At 38.3% G+C, this 23,703-nt stretch overlaps 1 protein-coding gene across 1 annotated transcript in view; it reads left to right on the top strand.

The window, feature by feature from the left end:
- LOC143377874 (uncharacterized) overlaps positions 1-23,703 on the top strand; it is a 247,871-nt gene that overhangs the window by 67,201 nt on the left and 156,967 nt on the right. The window contains exon 2 of the mRNA XM_076829670.1: positions 12,052-12,188. The gene's annotated coding sequence lies outside the window, so the exon portion shown is untranslated. The remainder of the gene's footprint in view (positions 1-12,051; positions 12,189-23,703) is intronic.

Here is a 23,703-nt window from a genome sequence, read left to right as displayed (position 1 = left end):
GCAAGGTGCAAAAGTGAATACACTATCTTTAAAACAGAGTAACTTTTTTAAAATGGTTCCAATCGACTTGAGGCTTTTTGAGAAGGTAGGAGGATTTGTTTACTACCTGACGGGTTTCGTCGTTTTGAAAAAAATTGCAATTGGTCGGAATAGTATAAAAAAAATAGTGAAGGTCGCTTTTTCAACTTTTTTATCTGAACCTGTAATGAAAATTAAAAAGAAAACCCTTTGGCCATTGAATTTGAAAGTAATTTGAAATTACTTCAACGGCCAAAGGGGTTTTTTTGAATATCCATTACAGGTTCAGATAAAAAAGTTGAAAAAGCAGCGCCCTTCACTATTTTTTGTATTATTCCGACCAATTGCAATTTTTTTCAAAACGACGAAACACGTCAGGTAGTAAACTAATCCTTCTACCTTCTCAAAAAGCCTCAAGTTGATGGGAACCATTCTAAAACAGTTATTCTGTTTTAAAGATAGCGTATTCAGTTTTGCACCTTACTGTATATATAGAGGAGAGTCATGCAGTACCGACCGCTCTAAATTTTTTGTTATATCTTGGGGTAGAGTCGATAAAAATCAGAAATTCAAAAACGTGTTTGTATTATAGATGAAACTTAATAAGAGGCGGGCAATTATTTTTGTGAAATTTAATAATAAGAATTGAAAATTCGCAAAAGTAAAAAAGTTGTAATTTCTAGGAAACTTAAATTGAATCAAAGTTTTGCAATGCTTTAATATTTAATATTTAAGTTTTTCGTGGACTTATCAAATTATTCCCCCGTTTCACTTGGACATGTCATGTTATTTCCCTGGTCACCTATTTTAAAAAGCTTATATCTGTGGGCTTAAAATCAGAAAATCAATAAAAATAGACTTATCATGTTTTTCTCCTGTGGACTCCAAAGGAAGGAAAACACTTGAAAGGGAACCCTACATCCCTTACTGAGTCAACTAAAAAACTGTCCCAAGTGAAACCCCTAAAAACCCTCAAACCCGCATATCCCACAATTCCCTTAAATATCCTTCAAACACAACCACCGCGCCACCATCGCCGCAAATTACTTTCGTTCGTTTTTGCACCATTCCGCCCCGTCCATTAAATCCAATCGAAATTCCATGCAGCTGAACGCAACCGAGTTGGTACACCGCAGCAACTTCCCATAGATAATTTTCTCTCCTGCCGCGATGGATGATGGATTCTGCATTGCTACAGAATCTAGCTTTCAATGAACACGCGGCCTCGATATAGCACACGGCCGCGGATGCGCCTTAATGACGTCGTCCTATCCGCGTTGGCACATCGTGTCCAAGCAGAGATGAGTCGCGTGAAAATCTGCAAGTAACAGCTTAATACGTCTCGATCGCGGCCAAGTAGCGATCGAACTCGTATAATTTCGCCAATGGGGCCGGTATTTTGCGAGGTCCTTTCGCGATCGACCTCACTTCGCGAAAAACACTTCGTGTCTCAACATCGACAACGCGGTGTCTCACCTTGCACGTGACTCTGTTAAGACGAATTGCCTTAGGAGTTGCTGAAACTTGTTATTTGCTATTTAGTTAGCTTTGCTTGTAGATTCTTATTAGATGCGGCTATTTTATTTTGTCATATCAGGTCGGTGCAAAAGTTCGTTCGCAGGTGATGCTAGGTGTCACCTAAATAGTACTTGCAGGTATTTTTATTAAAAAAGTGGCAAAAGGTCATAAGTACCCAAGGAAAATATTTCGACGAAAGAAGCCAGTAAAGCATTTTTACTTTTAATAAAGATTTTAGTTCAATAAAACGAGCAAACATTTTCACCGACCTAATCAGTGGCGCACCACGAGGTGGGGGAGGGGCCCTGCTGCCCCCAAAGAAAAGGGAGGAAGGGGATTAATGCAACCACGACTGAAGCAATTCAAGAGCTTTGTAAGAAAAAGATAACTCGATTTTACTATTTAAATAAATTTTTATAATCGCCTACTGAATGTGATTGAATTGGTATTGGAAATATTTGTATCCGTTCAACTCGGCTCCACCCAAGATTGAATCCTGAATGAGCCGCTGGAACTAATATCATTAGATTTGATGCAGACTCGCGTTGCTACAGCTTCGATATGGCTGTCCCTCACGGGGAGCAGTTGCGCGCGTGTAATGGCGGAAAAGCGACGCTGTGGCATAAATATTAATGCTACCGAGTTGTCGTGGATCATTTCCGAAGCACGCTGGAAGGTGTTAGCTGAGTATCGAGGAGAAGTGAATCTTGAATTTGTTGTACAGTCATCCTGAGCGTGTATACAAAGTGACTTGGAACTTGCCTCGCAAATTGAAAAGTAGTGGTCCTACGTTCATGAAGACTTATTTGTTCCGTTTTGAGTTCTATTAGGCGTTTAGACTTTCCCTGTACGTTTATATTCCTTTGTATATTTGCGCAGGATGTTACATACCTGTATACATTAGGAATAAGGAATGCTGTGGGGAAATAGAAGAGGGGATGAGGAAAAACGTGATACGTAGAATAGGCCAACTCCATTCCAATTATTTACTCAACTTTGTGAGCACTGCAGTCTGCCCCACAAGAGCGAGTCCCTCGTACATCCGACATCGAATCATTAGATTCAAAATAAAGTGTATACTGCCAAAAAGTACCTACGTTTTATGAAACAATGCGCAATTACCTAGTAGGGTAAACTGCACTAATGCTGGCACTGCACTAACCATTAGTGAATCAGTAGTGGAAGAAAAATAAGGAATTGTAAAAAAAGTACTTTCTAAGCTTGTACTTCTTAAATTAATATTTGACTTTTTAATCAGGAGTGCCAATGGTTATTAAGAAGTACAAGCTTAGAAAGTACTTTTTTACAATTCCGTATTTTTCTTTCACTACAACATTGCAAAGTCCAGTTGTTGAACTATACATTTTACAACTGGCAACACCACAAAGTGGGACAAAGGGCTGAGTTTTAGGTGTTTTCTTAAAATTTTGATAAGGGGTAGGTAAGCATATTTTGTCGCTTTATAACTAAGTAACTGATTGAAATATAGATTTACTAAGTGTTGTAGGTATTTAATAGTGACGAAATAGTCTGTTTAAACACTTCAAACTTCGCTTTTAATTACATATGTTTTCCTGTATAACCTCAAATTTTAGGGTGCCAATGATTGTACTTTTATTAATTAATAGGTACTCAAGAAGTTTTATTTTAATGAGAAATCCATAATCATTGATAATAACTGAAAATCAAGACCATATAAAAACTTCGCAAAAGAATATACACATTCCAATTCGGATTTTTGCTTAGGGTGCCAATCATTGTATATTTTACCCTGCATGGTATAGTGTCCGTTGTTGTCGATAATCGCATGACACCATTTACGCATGCTTTCACCTAACTTTTCTCCATACTCCGAAGATAAAGACCATATTTCTTGAATTTTTCCAGATAACAGCTTCACCGTGTATGTACGTTTTCCTTAGTAGCTTGTGGTTTATGAAACCGCGAACGTTTTCGATTGGATTCGCACCAGGCGATTGTGCAGGCCAGTTCAACGTTAGGGTAGATGTACCGTTTGTGGCCATTGCACTGTTTTTGGCCATGCGCTTAATTATCTCATTTTTAAATTGCTTGCGGATCATTATTAGGTGCAGAATTTCACATCACAAATATTTTGTTTAGTATACCACCAAAAATAAAAGGTTACATTTATTGCTTACACGGAAAAATATTATATTTTTTAACAAGTGGCCAAAACTGTTACAATATCTTAAAGTGTCCACAAATGGTGCATCCACCCCACTGTGATTTTTTTTCTTCTTCCCACGTTGTGCAAAAACGTCAAAAAATACGGAGCTCTCATTTTAAAAATCGCCTGTTAAAAATTGCCACAAGTATTAAGGGGTTATACCTAATTGGGCGGCCGAAAAGAGGCGAATGTTTGTGATTTTCTTTTGAACAAGCGAAAGTATATATTATTACAGAACTTTTTGCATTTAAAAGAGCAACATTTCAAAAGCATTTGGTAATTTTTTCGTAGAAAAATATTTACTTTTATAATAAAGTAACAGCCGACATCCAAGAAGCCCTTTTAAAAATTTGGTTTTGCGGCGAGCACTGCCATTCGGGACCAGATTTACTTAAAATCAAAAAACAAAAAAGATTTCGTTAGTATATTAATGCACCCTCCGATTAACGGAGGGAATTTCCAAAATATTAATTTACAACAAAATGGGGGCTATTTAAAGTTGAAGTCCTCATTTTTTCGCGTGATTTTTGCATGATTGTTACTTTATTATAAACGTAAATATTTCCCTACGAAAAAATTACCAAATGTTCTTTAAATGTTGCTCTTTTAAGTGCAAAAAGTTCTGTAAAAATATATGCGTTCGCTTTTTCAGAAAAAATTCACAAACATTCGCCTTTTTTCGGCCGCTCGACTAGATACAACCCCTTAACTAGCGTAGTAGAAGACTCTTTTCTCCCCCAAATTCTCAAGGACCCACCCCTTCTTAACGTGCCTACGAGCAACACGCTCTTGTGGGACAGATTGTACGCACCCCGAATTCTTTGACTCCTATTTATATCACCCTGCACAAAAGTGCACAAATCTCCCAGAAACCTCAAACTACCACTATGGTACTCAAACCAGCTGGAGAAACAGGGAGCCCGCAAAACCTCCTTCTCCCATCCACCTCGAAAAGCAATTCCCCCGCCGCATGACCCAACCGGAATGCAAGAATCCGCAGTGCAGAGGTTACCGTAGCTCGTTGTACCGCGGGCAGCATACCCGCAGAAACGCGAGACTCTCCCGAGGCAGGTTTTATTTATACGTTGCCCTTCGACCTCCGCGTTTCGACAGCGACGGGCAAAAAGGCGTTAATGCCTGCCCAATGGAGCGGAATCGATACACGCCGCGCGGCTATTAACCGACTATCGTTCCGTGCAACAGGACTGGCGGTCGTCAATAGCCCAGACACCGCTAATCGCTGCGATCTCACCGCGGCTGTGTGTACATAATCGATTAAGATAGCGATTAATTCAGTTATCACGTTGGGGACAGGACACCGGGGACCCGATCGCGGCGCAGCGCGCAGAAGCGAGCGATGCGAAATAAAAATCGACGAATTAATTAGCGACTGTCCCGTGCACGAGGATCTTATCTAGCTCGTTTTCTCGTGAGCAACGGAGAAATTGAAGTACTTTTCAGGGAGTGGGAGCCACTTGGCTGTTGGTCGCGTGGTGGCAGCACTATCGGAGCGAGAATTGTGAGCGAAGGGGGTGTATCTAGATTTCACGAGGTCTGACCCGATTGAGATATGGTATTAAGAGGGTAGTGGACTCTATTGGATACGTAAAATCGTTAGTTTCTTTCACGCTAAATACGTTTATAGTTATAACGTTATAGTCGTGCTTTTCACAATCTATCGTGGGCACGTTTGCGAGTAATTGCAAAAAAAAATCGTCGGAATGTATAAACTTGTCGAAGTTATTAATCGTTGAAGTGGTGTACATCGATTCAGGTGAGCCAATCATCTAAAAGCAAAATGCTTTGGGGTGAGCACATTATACACTAAAATCTACAGGGCGGAACCTTGCCGATGAATTTGAACAGAAATTGTGGAAGTTACACAGGAATCAATTTTTCCCCACATTCTTACGGAAAAAATCGTCTTTAATCAGTTATAAAATGTTTTATAAACATCCAATGTTGAAGTGGGAATTGCATTCTGTAGAGGAAGGAATTCTACACGCCCAGTAAAAATTTCAAGTAAAAATATTCATTGGTTCAAGAGTTATGATGCACACCGTTTCTGAAAATAGTGTTTCGAGAAAGACGGCTTCATAGTTAAGTTCCCTACGCCAATACCGCTCTGCGAGGCCGTTGTTCGACGGTGCAATTACGTTCGCTGCTATTGCTTCTACAATTATTTGAATTTCTTCATGAAAACTTGTTTAAAATGTTCATAAAGAATAAGACTTTCAGAGCCGGTAGAAAAATCGATTTTTTCAAGCTGAAATAGTCCACTACCCCCTTAAGTGTGTCAATATCACCCCACTCCATGCTTTTTTCAATAATTTCTTTTGTTTGAATTAATCTGATCCTCCTTATTTTAACTTAAATTTGGGCATTCAAAACAAAAACGGACTAACCCACATTGAAAATAAATTCAATTTTCTATTTTATATGATTAGTAGAGTCTAGTGGAATACATTATTGCAACTAACTCAATTTTGCAAAAAAGTGGGTTAGTCCGATTTTGTTCTCAATGCCTCAATTATACTATTTATCGTATAGCTTATGTATACATCGCTTAAAAACGAAAACCAACCAGTTTTACATTGATTTAATGGGGGAATCCTATTCTAAAAATATAGCAAAATTTGGGATTTTTTTTTAAGAATCCAGCGATCCGATTCATCTGAAATTTGGAACATATTTTGATGCCTCTTTGAAGAAGCTGTAGGTTTTTTTGGATTAATTTTTAACCATAAATATAGTAGTTATGCATGATCGGCCATCACGCCGCGCAAAATTCGTCGTCCGTTGGTGTGCATGATATTTATCTACCAGGTAATCTCAAACAGAGAAATGAAGCGCCGTTTTATTTTATACATATGTAGCTTGAAATTGATGAAATAGCAAAAAACAAAAACTTTATTGAGCGGTCTGAGCCTAACCTCAATTTACCTTGTATAGCCTATAAATCCAGAAAAATACAGAAGGAAGCGATACGACGCTTCCATTCAACTGTTTGGCTTCTAGAGAAGTAATTGGTCTGCACTTTAACGCATTTTTACGTATAGAGTCTGAAATATAGCGCCTCGACCAACTCTCCGGCCCGACCGCGTCTCCCGGATTTACCCTATTTAATATTAAAAATGAATAAAAAAAACTGCAACTTCTTCAAGGGTGCATAAAAACGTGGTCCAAATTTCAGATGAATCGAAGCTAGTTTCTTAAAAAAAAATCCTAAATTTTGCTACATGTTTAGCCCATAAAATAGGATTCACCCTTAAATGACTACCCGGTTTTGTCATACCGAAAACGCTGTTTTGCAAAACTACCTACCAAAACTAATTACTAAATTAGAAGTATGCTGAGAGCAAAATAGAATCTACCAATGTGGTCCTGGGCAAGCCGTCAAGCCCTAAGCACCCCGTTTTGCCCAACTCTCCCCTACTGCCCGTTGCAGTGTATGGAAAACCAAAGAACAATCCGCCCAACCTTCAATCATTTGTATCATCCTCACAGAAGCAACTCCTACGAGAACAGAAAACCTCCCTTCTATCAAAGCCAGACAGTTACGACTTAGCTAACGACTGTGACGATAAGAAAGCCTCGTTGCCTGTTAACGGTCGAGAAGAGCAGAAATGCCCGCCGTATTTCAGCAACCGGTAGCCAGCTTTTCCAGCGGCGAATGCGCGCAAGAACGGCGCAAGGATCGTCCAGCTTCGATTTCCTTAGTACGTGTAAGTGCACGCATACACGCTTCTTGCCATCAGGAGCGTCAGCTGCATTGTGCATACAGTTTTCGACGGACAGAAGGGAAAGTGCACCGCTTCGAGGAATCCCAGCAGCGGTACGCTGAAATCGTAAATCGAAGAAGTCCCGCGAGCAGGAATACCCCGCGTGCCTGCAACTTTCTCGTCCCTCGATCCCAGCTCTCCTATTTTGGAGCTAGCCCAGAATCCACCTCGACGCGTCCATGCTGCTCCAGCGTCTTTTTCCGCGAGTTCCCGCGTATTAGTCTTGGGGTAGACGAGTTACACCGTCGCTCGAAAAGTTCTCAGCATTGCAGAGGATAAACTAAGTAGGGTGGATGCACCATGCGTGGTCACCTTAAGGGGGTATTCTAGTCTAGACACTCGTTTTTGAAGGTGATATTTGAAAATTAATTCTGGAAAACCTATCGCACCTACGGGGCGGGGGTTTTGCACACATATTTAGTAGTGTTTGAACTATTAACACAAATTTTTGGAATGCGTTATATTGAAATTTGTGCAAGTTACACGCCGAAGCGCAGGTCATGTCATCAAAAACCGGCCTCATCGGGCGCACGAATCGCGGCCGCCCTAGTCTTCTGAAACGAAAGTACCAAAGATTTTTTTAATCTAGACGAGTGTAGTTATCGCCTCAACTAGATGTAACCAAGTCCGGATATTGTTACCGAAATCACAGCTGTTTAAAAATATATATTTGATTTTTTCGACTTCTCTTGAGCTAAAACAAGATGTGGGGAAGGTTGTATTAAAACTATTGATGTAATTCTAGTTCCGGTTATAGGTACACATTCACTTTGAATGTGTGTCAAATTTTAGCTCAATCGGTTCAGTAGTTTTTGAGAAAAATGTGCGGAAAGTTTTTCATGCAGTACGACCTATACGACTGAAGTTGCGGTAGATAACAACTAATTTCTGTAACTTATCCCTGATCTGGTATACCAGGACCGTAGAGGAAACCTTCCTGAGTTTCAAAAAAATCATGTTGGGCAGCTCTCTTTTCTCTGCTGGCAGTCATAGCCTCTTTAGATCCAAGGGTCGAGGGGAAGACTGCCGGCCACGCTGCGGCCTTAAACCCCTATAACTCTGGGAGTTTTTCGAATTTCACCTTAATATTTTAGAGACATATTTTCGAAACCCTAAAATATTTGAAAATCAAACAAAAAAAAAAGAATTTTTGGGTAGAATACCCCCTTAAGGTATTATACGAGTTTTGACGACTTCTTAAAAAATATAATATTTTTTTCGTCTAAGCAATAAATATAACCTTATATTTCTGGCGGTATACTGAACAAAATATTTATGAACAAATTATTTAAAACGGTGCAATGGCCACAAACCTACCCTAATTCGTCGTGAAAAATTCCAAATTTTTAGTAACAAGTCTTCGATCTTTGTAACAAAAATTATTATTATTATTTCTGCGAAAATAAATTCGATAATGTATTAGTTTACATATATGCGACGCGGACGATACGAGTCAATTCGCTTGCAATGATTAGTCTAAAATTATTTGCATTCACGTTAAGAAATACAAAGGACTACTATGAAAAAGTTTGAATACACTGGAGACGTTTCTGATCGACAATTGATCCAGTTAACAAGTTTAGGGGGGAGCGTTGTAGGGTTGCACAACTGACTTTAAAACAGTGAATTCTATCCCAAGCCAGCGTGACCTAGTTCTAACACCGCTTGCGATAAACGGTGCAAGTGAACAGTACTTGCTACCAACGACAAACTATGCGCAACCATTTGTTTTCGCGCTGCCTTTAAGAGCCCCACGCGCAATTAAGCCTCGACCGTTCCGCCTAATTACATAATGGCAACGTTCTTTATTGTATCCACAGGAGACTGTGCTAAATCGCCCTGCAACAGTATTGGAAGCTCATCGTGAAATCAATTTCTCATATTTTATCTGTCTGATACACTTCTTGGAAATATACTTCATTCAGCTGGGTGTAATAATTAATTTATTCATCAAATTTTCCTCAGTTTCAATCTAACATTGGTTCTCATGAAAATTCTATAATCTCTTTCTGACCTATCGAATTTTCATTTTGTTACTAATTCTACTGGTTAGAAAATCAGTTTCCTTTCATGCTTCAGATACTTTGAAGTTTGACAGAACCGTTTTTCACTAAAACTTGAATAATATTAATATGTGCAAATATTCCTAGTTTTTATCTAAACACTCACTGTTACATCCACTTTTTATCTAAATTCAACCATTCCAATGCAATGAGAATGACTACTGTATCCTTAATGTAAGTAAATATAAATTTGACGCATTAAGCGTTTGGTTAAGGCACGTTGCAGATTGCCGTACGTTCCTTTGAAATGCCAACGAATGCCGTAACTGGTCGAAAATCGATGCAAACGGTTGTTCGACGTTTTTTTTTTTATTATCGACTCAACGGCAACGAATCGTAAAACGCGAAAAGGTCGTAGACCTAGGAAATCCAAATTTTATGGACGAGACAAGACAGTTAACGCGCTGAGTTATTAGCACATGGGCTCATAATACATAACAGTAAGTTATGTTAATTTCCGTCGAGAACCCAAGTCTCACAGCCAAATGCATTTGCGATTCACCAATTATTAGGCGGGCCACTCGAATAAAATTACAGCAGAAACTGCACATTAAGGATTAACAACCGACATAAATAACCAAACTTGTACACGGGATTTAAAATCAATCCATCAAATTAATCTTCGATTTTGGGAATATGAGAAAGCGGTCACCATTATGGTCGAATCATGGTTGAGGGATTAGGTGATGGCGAGACTATGGAGAAATATGTGGGACAAAGAAATATTGGGACGTTGATTTAAAATTTTTATTAATTTAGGCGCCAATGTTGGTTAGGTTTCTACGGCGAAAATCATGGCGAAGTGAATTTAGTTTATCTTTGGAAAAATGATTTAAAAGTATTCCAACAAGCTGCGAAGATACTTACTCAAAATGAAATGAAAATTTTTGAAATTACAATTATTCAATTTGGAGGGTAGATACTGTAATTACTTCGATCACTATTGATAAGTCCATGAAATGAACAGTTCTCACATTAATAATTCAGCACTTTAGCAAGCAAATTAGGAAAACTAAGAATTTTACACATTCCTATACAAAAGTATTTTCCATTAATAAGTAGCGTTTCCTCATTTTCTGTTTCCTACAAACTAATAGGGTAACATATTTGTTTAAGGGGAGGTTCCGGTCTAAAAGTCGATTTTTTTTTTCAGTTTTCGAATATTCAACCTTTTAGACATACTTGTTTGAAATTCGTAATATTCCCGAAGTTATAGGCATTTGAGCAGCGGCAAATGCATGGGTAACACCCGGCCACTCGGCACTCAAGTAAAACTTTAAATGCGATTTTCTCGAAACAGTGTTCTCAAAACGGTGGGACCTGTATCTCCAAAAGTTATTATCCGATTCGACTGAAACTTTTTTTACTTTGAAGAATATACTTCTGGCCGGAGGGAAACCAGAAAAAATACAAAATATTGAAAATTTATAATTTTCAAAGGCGTTGAAAGGACGAAAAATATAGGGGGAAAGTGATTTCAAACTTCAAGTGTCGTTATTTTCTAAAAAAATGTTATTTTTCGTAATTTGTTCTGGTTTTCTCCCTAGCCAGAAGTATATTCTTCAAAATAAAAAAAGTTTCAGTCGAATCGGATAATAACTTTTAGGGATACATGTCCCACCAATTTTGATCAATTTTTTGACGTCTTGACTTTAACGACTCCCCAGTGCCGTCTGCAATGATTAATTATAAAACAAAAAATATATTTCTATAACTTAAGACATCCTTAATACAGTGCAAAAAGTCGCATTAAATTATATATAGTAGTTTTCCTTTAATTAATTCCTAAAGATCACCTATTTTGTTGGGCTCTAGACCGGAACCTCCCCTTAAGCTCGTCAAAATTTTCACACAACTCGAACTAGCCACTAGAAGCCACTGCATAAAAAGGGTAACTAATGTCACGATTATTACGAAGCTCATACACCTAAAATTGAAAGGATCATGAACGCATTAAGCAGGCCTCCAACCTGCCGTTATAACTGTCAAAATTGATTATCGAACAGACGTAATCAATTTATCGGTTGGCCGCCTTCTGCCGCGCACGAAACGCGACATAATTCATATACCACCCCCGTTAATTGCGCAACGCTTTCATTCGACGCACTAATTCATATAGCGCGGCAACAGCTGGGCTCTGGTTCTCTTGGCCATCGTTAAGTGGCAGTGGACACGTTTCATTGCCCCTTAATAACGTTATCGTGATATACGATAGAGATACGGATGTTCGAACCGCACGTGTGCGGGCAAACCTGCCGACGATAAATCGATTTTTGCAACGCGTCCGACCTGCACGCTGTAATCGTTCCTTTCGCGCGTAAAGGTGAAATTCGGTCTCCTTATGCGCAATGTCCTTTTAAGCTTCACAGAAAATGGCCAAAGATTTCATCCGTGCTTTTAGCATTTTTAACAAAAATATTCTCTTTACGGCAACCGAGCGATTTTACGAGCAGTGGGCATGACAGAATTATTTTTATTCCAGGTGTGGAGCCACAAAGGAAACTTTGTATCGCCGTGATCGAGGAGAGGTCATCTTAAATGGACTTTACACTTTTACATCAACGCCTGGCCACGACCCTTAGGATGAATTGAAGGACTCGCGATTCATGGTGCTTCGAGGTATGTGTTCGACTTTTTAGTAGAGAATGCTTAACATTTGTAGTGACGCGAGGTTTCCCGATATACCCCCACAAATCAGTCGCACCATTCAAGTCACAATTCCGAGTCTTCCCAGAAAATATCGACGAGAGAACACGCTGACGCGTTAAGATCGCGGCTGACTGAAATGGCTACATGTATTTCGTCGAATGAAGAAACCATTCGTGGCTTCTTCCACCTCCTCATTTTTATCTGTTGCAAAGGAGGTTTGCCTGCGTTATTCGCGAGTATAGGAGGGAAATGGCTGATCGTTATTTTCTGATGGAGGATTATTGTATCCTTAAAATTAATGGGAATAATCGCACGTATTTAATGCGGAGAATTCTGACGCGTCAGCATTCTGCGAAGTGCTCCTTCCAGCTGCGGCGCGCGGTTTTCTGCGATGTAATTATTGAATAAGCTGTCGTAAAAAGCGTAATAAAGTGTAGAAATATTCAATTGCACGCGGCGGAACCTTATAATAGGCGAGCACGGTTCGTGTAACGAGAAAAGAAAGCGTGGGTCGATCTCTTACCCCGGGGCAGTGTTTGATTAATCCCACGCAAGTCAATTAAAGAAACGGACAAAAGTTTCGACAACCTTGCGCCGTTGTAAGCTATTCGAGAAGCCTACGTAAACGTCTATCGACGTTTGACTCGGTGAAACTGACTGACGCAGCTGACTCGTACACCGTAATTCGTATTCAGACGATAAAAATAGCTAAGTAGTATGTTCGGCAATGGATGTAAATATTTTTATAAATACTACTTTTTTGATATAATAGTTTTAATCTTACAAAAAAAAAAAAAAACGGAGTATAGTATCACGCGATATTTTATTTGTTAGTTTCTTGTTCATGTCAGGTTTGTTGTTTCCTTTTTGGAGTTTTGAATTATGGGAAATGAAAAGAGCCTTCTCTCGGCCCAAAATGTAACGAAATTACTATATTATAGTTTGTTAAACGTACACATGGTTTAATATCCTTATTAAAAATAGTCTACCTTCATCAAAAGAGGTATTTTGATTCTATCTACAAAAACGCTTTGTCTAGCTAAAATAAATGATTGAATATCGAGTCACCGCGTCGTTGAAATCTCCGCATAAGCGATGCGCGGCTCGGAGACTTCAACGCGTGAGCAAGAGATGATGCATCGCCAGGAACGTATACACAGAGTGGGGCATAATTCATGATGCGACAGAAAACGAAGTTGTTCTTTGTGTAAAAATAAATAAAAAAAAAAAATGAGAAATAAAGATTCCTCGCTTGAAGCTTTGTTTCTGAAGAAATCGAATGCGAAGATTCTTCGAGCTCCTACACGTGCAGCTGACAAATATTAATTCCGAGTGACTTTTTAAACACGAACATCTCGAAAACAAGTGACCAGTTTCACCCGACAGTTCTTGAACGGCTCGTCGAGCCCTACAATTTTATATATGAGTCATTTCAAAAGCGCGTTTCCAGTTCTGGTCCTCTCCTCGTAAGTATGAACTCTGTGACCACGTCGTCAATTTTTAATCCCCAAAAAATCCATAAACAAATTACAACGGCGCCAGATTTAATCCACATAATGTTGACCCAAATCATGCGCCATCGTGCCCGACGAGTCTTTAAGAATCAATTCACCCAGAAACGAAGTCTCGTTCGACGATATTTAAGTCCTCACTTTCGACTTACTTTTATATAAAGAGTCGCCCGCCTCTCGGTCGTGCCACGAATTACGCCTCGTTCCATATATCCTCGAGCCTGCGGGACACTGTTCCTAAATATCGATTGCGAGAACGTCGCAATTACTCGTGCGACATAAAGTTCGCGGCGAGCATTTCAAGAACGACGGCGCAATTTCGCGCGGGCAAACGCAATCATCGGCTTTTAAGCAACAGTTTCCGCACTACTACACCATCTCGTGCGCTATGTAGACCGTAGAAACGCTTCGTCATGCCCTGCACAAGCACAGACACATTTCTCACGTCCTGTAGTCTCCCTGCCTGGCACTTGAACGTTGATAAATATTTATCGACCATCAGGAACATTGTGTGAATCGCGTGCAGAAGGGGGAGAGGAAAAAATGATCCAGACGAGTGGACGAAATGAATTTAAAGTACCAATTGTTTGCGTCCAATCATTGCCGACAGAGGAGACAGAAGTTCCATTACCTAAAAGTGATATTTAAGCTATTAGAGTAGCGTTAAAATATTATGTAAATAAGGTTATTAACCTTTTGCACTTTAAGGGATGATTCTCAGACACGCCAAGATTTAAATTACAGTTATATTTACAATAGTGATTTAAAAGGGTTCGTGATTCATGGAATTAAATGATTTACTAATTTTGAGATTAGGGGAAAGTGGGGCAAAACTAGGTGCCTAATGTATTTTTCCTGCTAGCAAAAAGTCAGACGGCAATATAAACTTTGGACACCGCTAGAAATCTTAATTGGACCTTACAAAATCAGAAAATGAGAGTCCTTTTTTTAAATAACTATTTGGCTCCCAGGAATACAAGTTTTACCGTATATTTGTGGATAATATCGGGAACCTATTATAAAACCTTTATTACTATTATTTTAGAAACCATAAGGAAAGATATTTTAACAAATATTAATTTGCACATAAATTTATTATAATTTATCTGGTGCACAAAAATCACAAATAAAGGTCTCGTCGCCCTCCTCAACATTTGTGCAAATCTCATGAGCCCACCCGTGACCTATACATATAATCAAGATCATTATTGTATTTTTTAAAGATTAGAAATCAGCTCCTATAAGACATTTATGTCATACATAAAAAGTACCTATTAACCGATTTTGCCCCAACTGAGGTCATTCATTAAAAATTGAATATTTACGTAAATATTTAAATATTTTATATTAAAACGTAAAAATACTGTGTAAAGACTACAGAATTCAATGCAGTACTTACCGTAATAGATTCTTTAAATCCAAGTGGTATAAAAAATGGCAATTCACCAACGCAACACTGGAACTTTTCAACTCGAAATTTTTAAACTTCTCTGAATGAAAAGCTACAACGGTCTTTGCGCTGCGATTGATCTCATGTGAGGTCCACCCGCATGCAACGCCATACGTTGCCTGCATATCGCAGGTCTTGCCTTAGCAAAACAATGATACCGGTCTGACCCGCGTACTCGGTTCCACCCCAATTTCCCCTACTCTACCACACTTATTTTCTATTTTAAAATTCTGCATCACGACTTTTATCAGAAATCAAGCTTTTATCAGTCAGAAAACCCTATTTTTCAATTCGATACTGCAATCAAAATGCGCCTAAAATTACGAGTTCCCATCATTCTTTATGACCCTACCAGAAATCTGAATTACCACCGTGGCACGGAACATGATAAGTTTTCGCAGCCGATGATCCCATATATGCGTTTAACCAGTGCCTGCGGCCCGTGCTGGGAACGCCGCACAGTGGTACATAATGACATTTTTTGTTCAAATCACCCTACAGGTCGTAATTTTTCAGAAAACTTGACGATTCTTTTTTTAAATTCTTCGCAATTAAATCCTCTATCGATCTGTCCGGCCGAAATTTTGAATTTCCTTGCTGATTTTTTTTATATTTAGCGAATTATACAGCACTTTTCGAAGATCAGTATCTGTGGGCTTTTTTGACCGCCTGTTCCGAATTTAAAGTCAGATTTTCGAAATTGAAGGTGGTGAATGCAATATGTTGAAGGAAAATTTCAGAAAACGGGCTTATTCGGAAGAAACATAGTGCGTTTAAATTTTCGGGGATGCTGATTACGAATATGAGGTAATTATTATAAAGATTAAATTTTTTATTTGCACCACAAATCAAATACTGTAAATCAAATTGTAAAATTTAAAATGGCGGATGGACATTCGTATTTTAATAAATTCTTACGCATCTCATAAATGTGTACTTGATTTTTCATATTTAAGCCTATTCGTCTGTGTTGATACGCGTTCTTATAGTTGACTTTTCGGATTCGATATTGGTGAGCAAGATTTTTAATGTTTGATAATTTTAGAAGGCCTGATTCACTTAACGTTTTATCCCAGTTGCCTTTAGAAATCCGATTTTATTATGTGCAATCTTGTTTGAGGAACAGGATTTGTGCTTCTGCAAGCAAATCTCTGATTTTTTGTTTATGTACGTGTTTAAAAATATCAAACATTAAAAATTCTGCCCTTCAATATTGAGTCAGAAAAGTCAACAATATTCAGCACATTGGATTCACTACCTTCAATTTCGAAAATCTGACTTTAAATTCGGAACAGGCGGTAAAAAAAGCCCACAGATACTGGTCTTCTAAAAGTGCTGTATAATTCGCTAAATATAAAAAAATCAGCAACGAAATTCAAAATTTCGGCCGGACAGATCGTTAGAGAATTTAATTGCGAAGAATTTAAAAGAAGAATCGTCAAGTTTTCTGAAAAATTACGACCTGTAGGGTGATTTGAACAAAACATGTCATTATGTATCACTGTGCGCCGGGATCCGCGAGTATTGCTAACAAATTAACAATCAAACGAACTTACCTGTACGTGAAGTTCGATTGTAATTATGTGAGAGCCTCGTTCTTCGAGTATACACGTAGTAGTCTACTTTGTCCTGACAATTCACAACGTTTTTAAAGATATTTAAATTTTTGCGCGCTGGGTCCAAAGCTCCGCGAATGCGCGCCCTCGCCTTTCATATTTTAGAGCTGAGTCGCAACAAAGATCTGCTTACTATAACTAACTATATAATCACGGGTATTTGGGTATACACATCCTAGGATTGGGCGGGAGGTAATCATCTCGAACGAGGCTCTCACACAATTACAATCGAACTTCACGTACAGTTAGGTTCGTTTGATTGTCAATCACATTTCGAGCCTCGTTCTTCGAGATTACAGGTAGGTGTTGAAAGCTGGGATCTTTATTTGCTTTCTCTTCTTGCTCAAATTTCCCTGGAGGCAGCGACAGAAAACGTGCGAAGTGTCTGAGCACAACGTAGAAGCAATGAAAGGCGAGGGCGCGCATTCGCGGAGGTTTGTCCCCAGCGCGCAAAAATTTAAATATCTCTAAAAACGTTGTGAATAAATTGTCAGGACAAAGTGGACTAACTACGACATGTAATCTCGAAGAACGAGGCTCGAGATATAATGAGACTGGAGGATTTCCGCACACACGAGGTTCGCCGATCATTTCAACCTTCATCTCCAATGGGTTAAGGGGGGAGCCTGGCGTAGCGGATCGAAGAAATCGATTTTTTTTTTGCATAAATCAATAGTTGAACATCACGACAATATGTTCCCAAAGCCGCAAAACGAAATTCGAAAAATTAAAGCGGATATAGCCGGTTTTGCTACGGAGCGCCAGGCTACCACAAAACTTTAAATGCGTTTTTCTCGAAACGACAGTTTTACACTTTGCGGGCAATGTAACTAAAAAAATATTCAACCAATCGACTTGGCCTTGTGCACGGATATTTGTGAACATTTTCTTCATAGTACTAAGTTATTAGTATAATGATATTGTTTAAATTAATAACTTTTTTTTAGACATTTAAGGCAAAATTTCGTTAGAAACAGTGAACTTTTTATTCAAGAGGCCGCCATTTGTTCATTTTGCATCTTTTAAGTTTCAAATTACTTCATTCTGTGCGTACACTCATAAACTAAAAGAAAGTTGTTCGATTTTTGGTTTCAGATGAAACCAAAAGACGCTACGTTGCCCGCAGTGCAATAATTGCGTCGCCAACGGACTGGGCATAACTTTGTTATTTGCCGCTCTTTTTTAATAAAATTTTTTTGTTATATACCTTAACCTGTTAATACAATATCCTGAAAGTTTCAGAAAGATCTATCAAATACTTTCTTTAAAAAAAATTCCCGAAAAATGCCTCGATTTTCATTTAGTTACACCAGGCTCCCCCCTTAAGAAGTGTTGCGCTGAGCAAAAGATCTCTAGCCAGTAGACGAACAAGCGAGCCGCAGTGAGGCAGGTTAAAATGTCCGTAAAAGCGGTGCACCATGTTGCAGGTATCTGCAACGGGCTAAGGACGCACAGTGAAAACGGTTAATGCGCGTCGATTAATCGCGTATCGGAACGGCGAGCATGGTTTATGAGCCACGAATAGATTTCGTTCGATCGTTCAGCGGCTAGAGCGCGTCTTTTTCACCCGCCATTGTAGATTTAATTACGCGCTCCTTGATCGTTCTTCTGCGTTCAGCGGGCGATAAACACAGACACCGGCTCGACTCTGTGGACCTAGTCGAGGCAGAAAAACGATCGAAGTACCTTTTCGCTCGCCTTGGTTGGGTAATTGAACGCCTGTAGACGCCGGGACGAAGAAAAAGAAGCTGGGGTTCGTGATGTATCTGCCTCGGGACGGCTGGAGTGGAAAAAGTTATCGGATGATCGCGTTTTCTTCTTGCGCACCACGCTCTAAATAGTTGCTGTTATCTCGGCGGACCGCGCTCCTTATGTTTTGTCAATCGTGACGTTCACTTCGATCTGCACGGGCGTTATCTGCTGTCAAATTATATGGGCCACCTCTGGAAGGCACGTAGAACCATCGAGCCTCCGATCCGCATTAAGATTGATCGGTCTAGGATAGTCTGGCGTGAACTGCGCTTGCGCAACTTCACAGCGAAATTTATAATGGCGTGTACTTTTCGACATTATTTCTTTCGCAACTGGGAGCATGAGCAGGGAGTATGGAACTGTGTGAAACGCAATGATTGCTCGGAGGATTTTATGTAAGAAAGTTTGTAGGGGAGACCGGGGCAAAGTGGGACGAAAAATGTTTGAGGGCGAATAAAATTTTTCCCTTTCAATAAAAATGTGTGAAAATAGATTTGTAATGTAAATTGAACATTACTAGTGATAAATGACGAATATCGATACTTAAAATAAACTTAAGGTATATTAAAATTCAACTTGAAAAGAAAATGCAAAATCCACCACTTTACCCCATATATGGGGTAAAGTGAGCTACTCTCTGGGGTAAAGTGAGCAGAAATAAAATACGTGTTTTAATGAGGGACATAATTATAAAATCAACTTTATTAGAACTTTTAAACTATTTAAACTATTTTTTTTTTAAATATATTTCATTAATACAAGCTTAATGTTAATAATTTGTACTTTGTGTTACTAACCTAAACTCATTTTCTTCTGAAAATGTGTTTTGAAAGGAACTTTGTTTACATGAACAGTCTGACATATTATAAATAAAACAAATACATACATAATTTTTAATAAAATACGTACTTATAATATCTAAATAAATTTTTCAACAAAAACATATATTTTTCTATCTAAATTTTTTTTTCAAATAGGCTTCAATAATTTTTGGCAGACAGGTTTCACATAAAAATAACGATGTTTTAATAAGATGCTTAACGCACTCTTCATGAGTCCATAAATTGCACTCCTGGCATTGAATCCTTTGCAGCTTAGTTTACCCCGGTCACTTTGCCTCGAATGTGTACTCAGTGGAAAATTAATTATTTAATAATGTTAGGATTAATGTTTTCTCAAACGCGTGTACATGTATGTTTATAAGCTTGTTATAAACACGCAGAAAAAAAATGAAGTTAAAATAACACATTTAAGACTGATTTATCCAAAAAGCTAAATTGAAAAAAAAAACAATTGGAAGTCTCTAAAACTTCATTTTTAATTTTTTAAATGAATTTCCATTTTTCGATACCTGAATGTGCATAATTATCATTGTCGTATTACATACATTCATTACGTCAACAAAATTTGTAAATATATTCTATTGTTAAAGAATAAATTAAGGAAGCTCATTTTACCCCGGGGTTCACTTTGCCCCGGTCTCCCCTATAAAAGTTCGTTGATTTGGAGGGTGTATGGTATACTTATGGTTTGCTGTACACAGTTACATGTGTACAGTGTCTCTTTTATTGTGCTGAGTGACGCTGAGCAGTAACACGCATCGTATACCCTGGGCAAGCTAAACTTGTTATTTAGAACATTCAGCTGAGTTTCTTCTATTTTGGTTTTTTTCGTTAATATTCATATTTAAACTATAGATATTCAACCAATTATTTCCTAGAGCGTTCGTAGATAATGTCTTCATAAGTTCCTGTATTTGATTTTAACAAGTCTGGTATAGTTTGTATGTTATAACAGTTCTATTCTGAAAAACGTGGCTGGGGACAAAAGTAACACGTCGCTACGGGGACAAAAGTGACATGTTACTTGGGCGAGCAAAGTAGCATAGAGGATAGGAATTCTTCAGATGATAATGATTTTCTACGTCTGGTTCGATTGGACCCTTTCAGTGAAAGCTGTTCGAGAGAGAATCATCCCAAATGACTAGATTTTAAGGGTTAGACCCACGAAGACTGCAGCATGAGTGATCTTCACTACATGTATCATACTTTTAATTCGGATTAGGTGAAAATTAATACCTATCATTTAACTAAATACATAATACTAAAGAAATGTTCGAAGCTGGTCATGCTTTCCACCTTTCGTTATTTAAAATTTATTTGTTTTTATCGTTACTTAAAATATGTTTATTTAAATGTTTCTCTGTATCATTTTCTTTCTTATAAAAAAATCCTCTTTTCTGTTGGACGAAGTGTTTTTACATAATTCTCCTCAAAATAATTAGTATTACTTTCGTCCCCACGGTATGTTACTTTCGTCCTACCCCTGCAGGACAAAAGTAACAATGACAGTCACTGCGGAAATCTGCCCTAACTTTTTAACAACTTATCACTTAAGGCTGAATCTGGGTTCAAATGATAGACCAAGAAACATAGTATCTTAAGGCACAATTTTCATTTTTATATCTATAAAAGATAATTGTAGGCTAGGCCAAATGTAAAAAGTGTTACTTTTGTCCCCGCTCTCCCCTACGGAATTGAATTTACCGTGGGATTACGACTTACTGTTAGTGACAGAGATTTAATGTTGCCTTCATTTCTTTCAAGATAAATCATGCAATTTAATTGCGCTTATTTTATTAGGAACTTCAAAACTTGTTCTGATAAATATCTGTATGAATTCTACATATGAGTTGTAGATGAAAGCCTATAGGTATTCAACCGTTTTTACATTATAAAATTGGTATCTTTCGTCACTGTGGTTGACTAAAAATCCATTTTAATTGCCTTGTTCAATCTAATTGCCTCGTTCTACTTAAAATAATAAAGGCAATGTTTGAGCTTCTGGTAAATAATGTCACAGAATATTAAATCAAACAACTTTTTTGCGAGCAGCTCTTTTGTACTCTCAAAAACTCAAGAAACAACCCCCCTAAGCGTACTGTAAAAATTCCTCTCTTTTCATGGAGCAGAACTCACGTAAGTTCGAAGATCATCCAAAACTGTCGAAATTATCCAATTATGTTTTTCCAGGAAACAAAACCCCATCGTAAATAGGTCGACAAAACAACAAATTTCAAGACTCTATTTTCATCGCCATTTCTCTACATCTATTCACAATAGACAAAATTTTTCAATTTTCGTAATGGGTCTACTAATTGTAAGCAGTCCTACTGGCCATGAGGACTGAATTGGTAGGTGACGAGTTGACATATTTTCCCTATTTAAATCTTCTTCATATGGATTCAATTTCGATAACCAGTGACCACCACAGCTGTTTCGTTCCTCACACTACCGATACCCAAGTGTATAGTATAGTGATGCGATTAGGTATTACAAGCATTTAATAAATAGAGCAAGGATTTGCGTTCTTTACTAGGTGCTACGTTTTCCTCGCGACGAGGAGCTTGACGTTTCGCGTTACAACCGAGAACGTTGAAAGAGAAGCCCAGGGGTTTGGGGCCCACGGTGCTCGCGACCGCGTCTGACCCAGATTTTTCTTTTTGCCCGCTCGGCTAGATTGCCGATAATGATTAAATCGCCTCGCTAGTTTCGTGGAACGGTCAGCAGCCACAAAGACAGCAGCCTATACCTTTGCCAACTGGGTCTCTACCACCTATACACGCGCACCATTAACGATCCTGACACAAAGCCGCGCAAGCGGTTACCTACGTGCACGATCGGGCCCCCAGCGTACCTACGCGCATGTACACGGTGTTCTAAACTTGGTGGTTCAAGAGGACAGTGTTAAGTCTGCTGAGTGATTCGTGATTATTGAAAAGGTTTCGTTAAGAGGCACCGAGCATTTTTTACTTCGAAATTAAATGGGGTTGTTTTGAGAAGTGACCTTACAGTAGGGGAAAGATGTCTAAAAGGATTCCTCGGGGTAAAATGATTCCTGGTTTTTCTGTGGTTATTGGTGGTGCTATTTCGTAATATCGATATACAAAGTTTCAGCCCTTACGTCTTCAAGTGTCGTACGAAGTGCCATTTAAATATCAGCGCTGTGTGCGTTATAAACAAAAAAAAATCGAAATTACTGCCTTTTATCTAATGTGGTGTAACTTTTGTCATAAACAACTTAGTGTGACAACTATTTTTTCGCGGATTTAATGATAATTCAACAATAATTTAATGTATGTTTCGTTACCGAATCTAATAATTTGACGTTATATTGAACCACTGGATGTGAGTTGGATGTTTTGGGTGATCCCTCTTTAGTAGGGTAAAGTGATCCCAGGAATCCCAGGGAGTGCGCAAACAAATTTGAGTCTGTGCAGCTGATCTCATTTTCTTATGTTTGTTACTTGATTTTAAGTATTTCTGCTCATTGATTATGTATAAAAAATTATCTAAGATTTGATGTTTTCTAAAAATTCTTTTAATTTATCATGTTCGCATATTTTGTAACTGAGTTTAATTTCTGTTTTTATTTAAATAAATCAATGCTTTTTAATGTTGGTCTTATTCATTATCAGTAGGGACAAAATGATCCTAGGGGTCATTTTCCTAAGGAACCCTCGTAGGGATCATTTTATACACATAGGTATCCAAAATGATCATTTAGATCCTATGCCTTCACAAAAATGCGAATAAAAAATGTAATTGTACAGGTAGCTAAATTTGATCTAAGCCAATAATAAGATAGTTAAACTAACTTACAAAAACTACTTTACTTTTATTTAAATAATGTGCAGTTGTATTTTTTATTTGAATTACGCCTTAAGGGGATCGTTTTAGATACCTTTCCCCTACGTATTTCCGAGCCTCGGTAGGAATTCGATAGTAATATTGCGATTGAGTGGAACGACCTTGATATAGGGGAACTACTTACACCACTAGTGCGACTAGTTTCTCTAATTCGAAAACTCGAAATTATGAAATTTCAGACCATCTTTCGAGGTTATTCCACCTGATTTGGAGGGTAAAAATGGCGTCACTCGTAAGGTATATAGAAATCGTGGCAGGCCAGAGATCACTCCACACTCTTACACAGTTTTGTAGCGTATATACAGCGGTAGTGAAAAAAAGTTTGAAACTCATATTTTTACATGTTTACCTATCTACCTTAATCGCAGGCATTAATTATCATTTTAGTATCACTACACAATTTAGGCAACCCCCAATCTGTGGGATAAAAATTTTAAGATACAATCC

The sequence above is a fragment of the Andrena cerasifolii genome, chromosome 16 (assembly GCF_050908995.1).
Source record: "Andrena cerasifolii isolate SP2316 chromosome 16, iyAndCera1_principal, whole genome shotgun sequence".
Classification (NCBI taxonomy): domain Eukaryota; kingdom Metazoa; phylum Arthropoda; class Insecta; order Hymenoptera; family Andrenidae; genus Andrena; species Andrena cerasifolii.
This window is presented reverse-complemented; position numbering and strand designations above follow the sequence as displayed.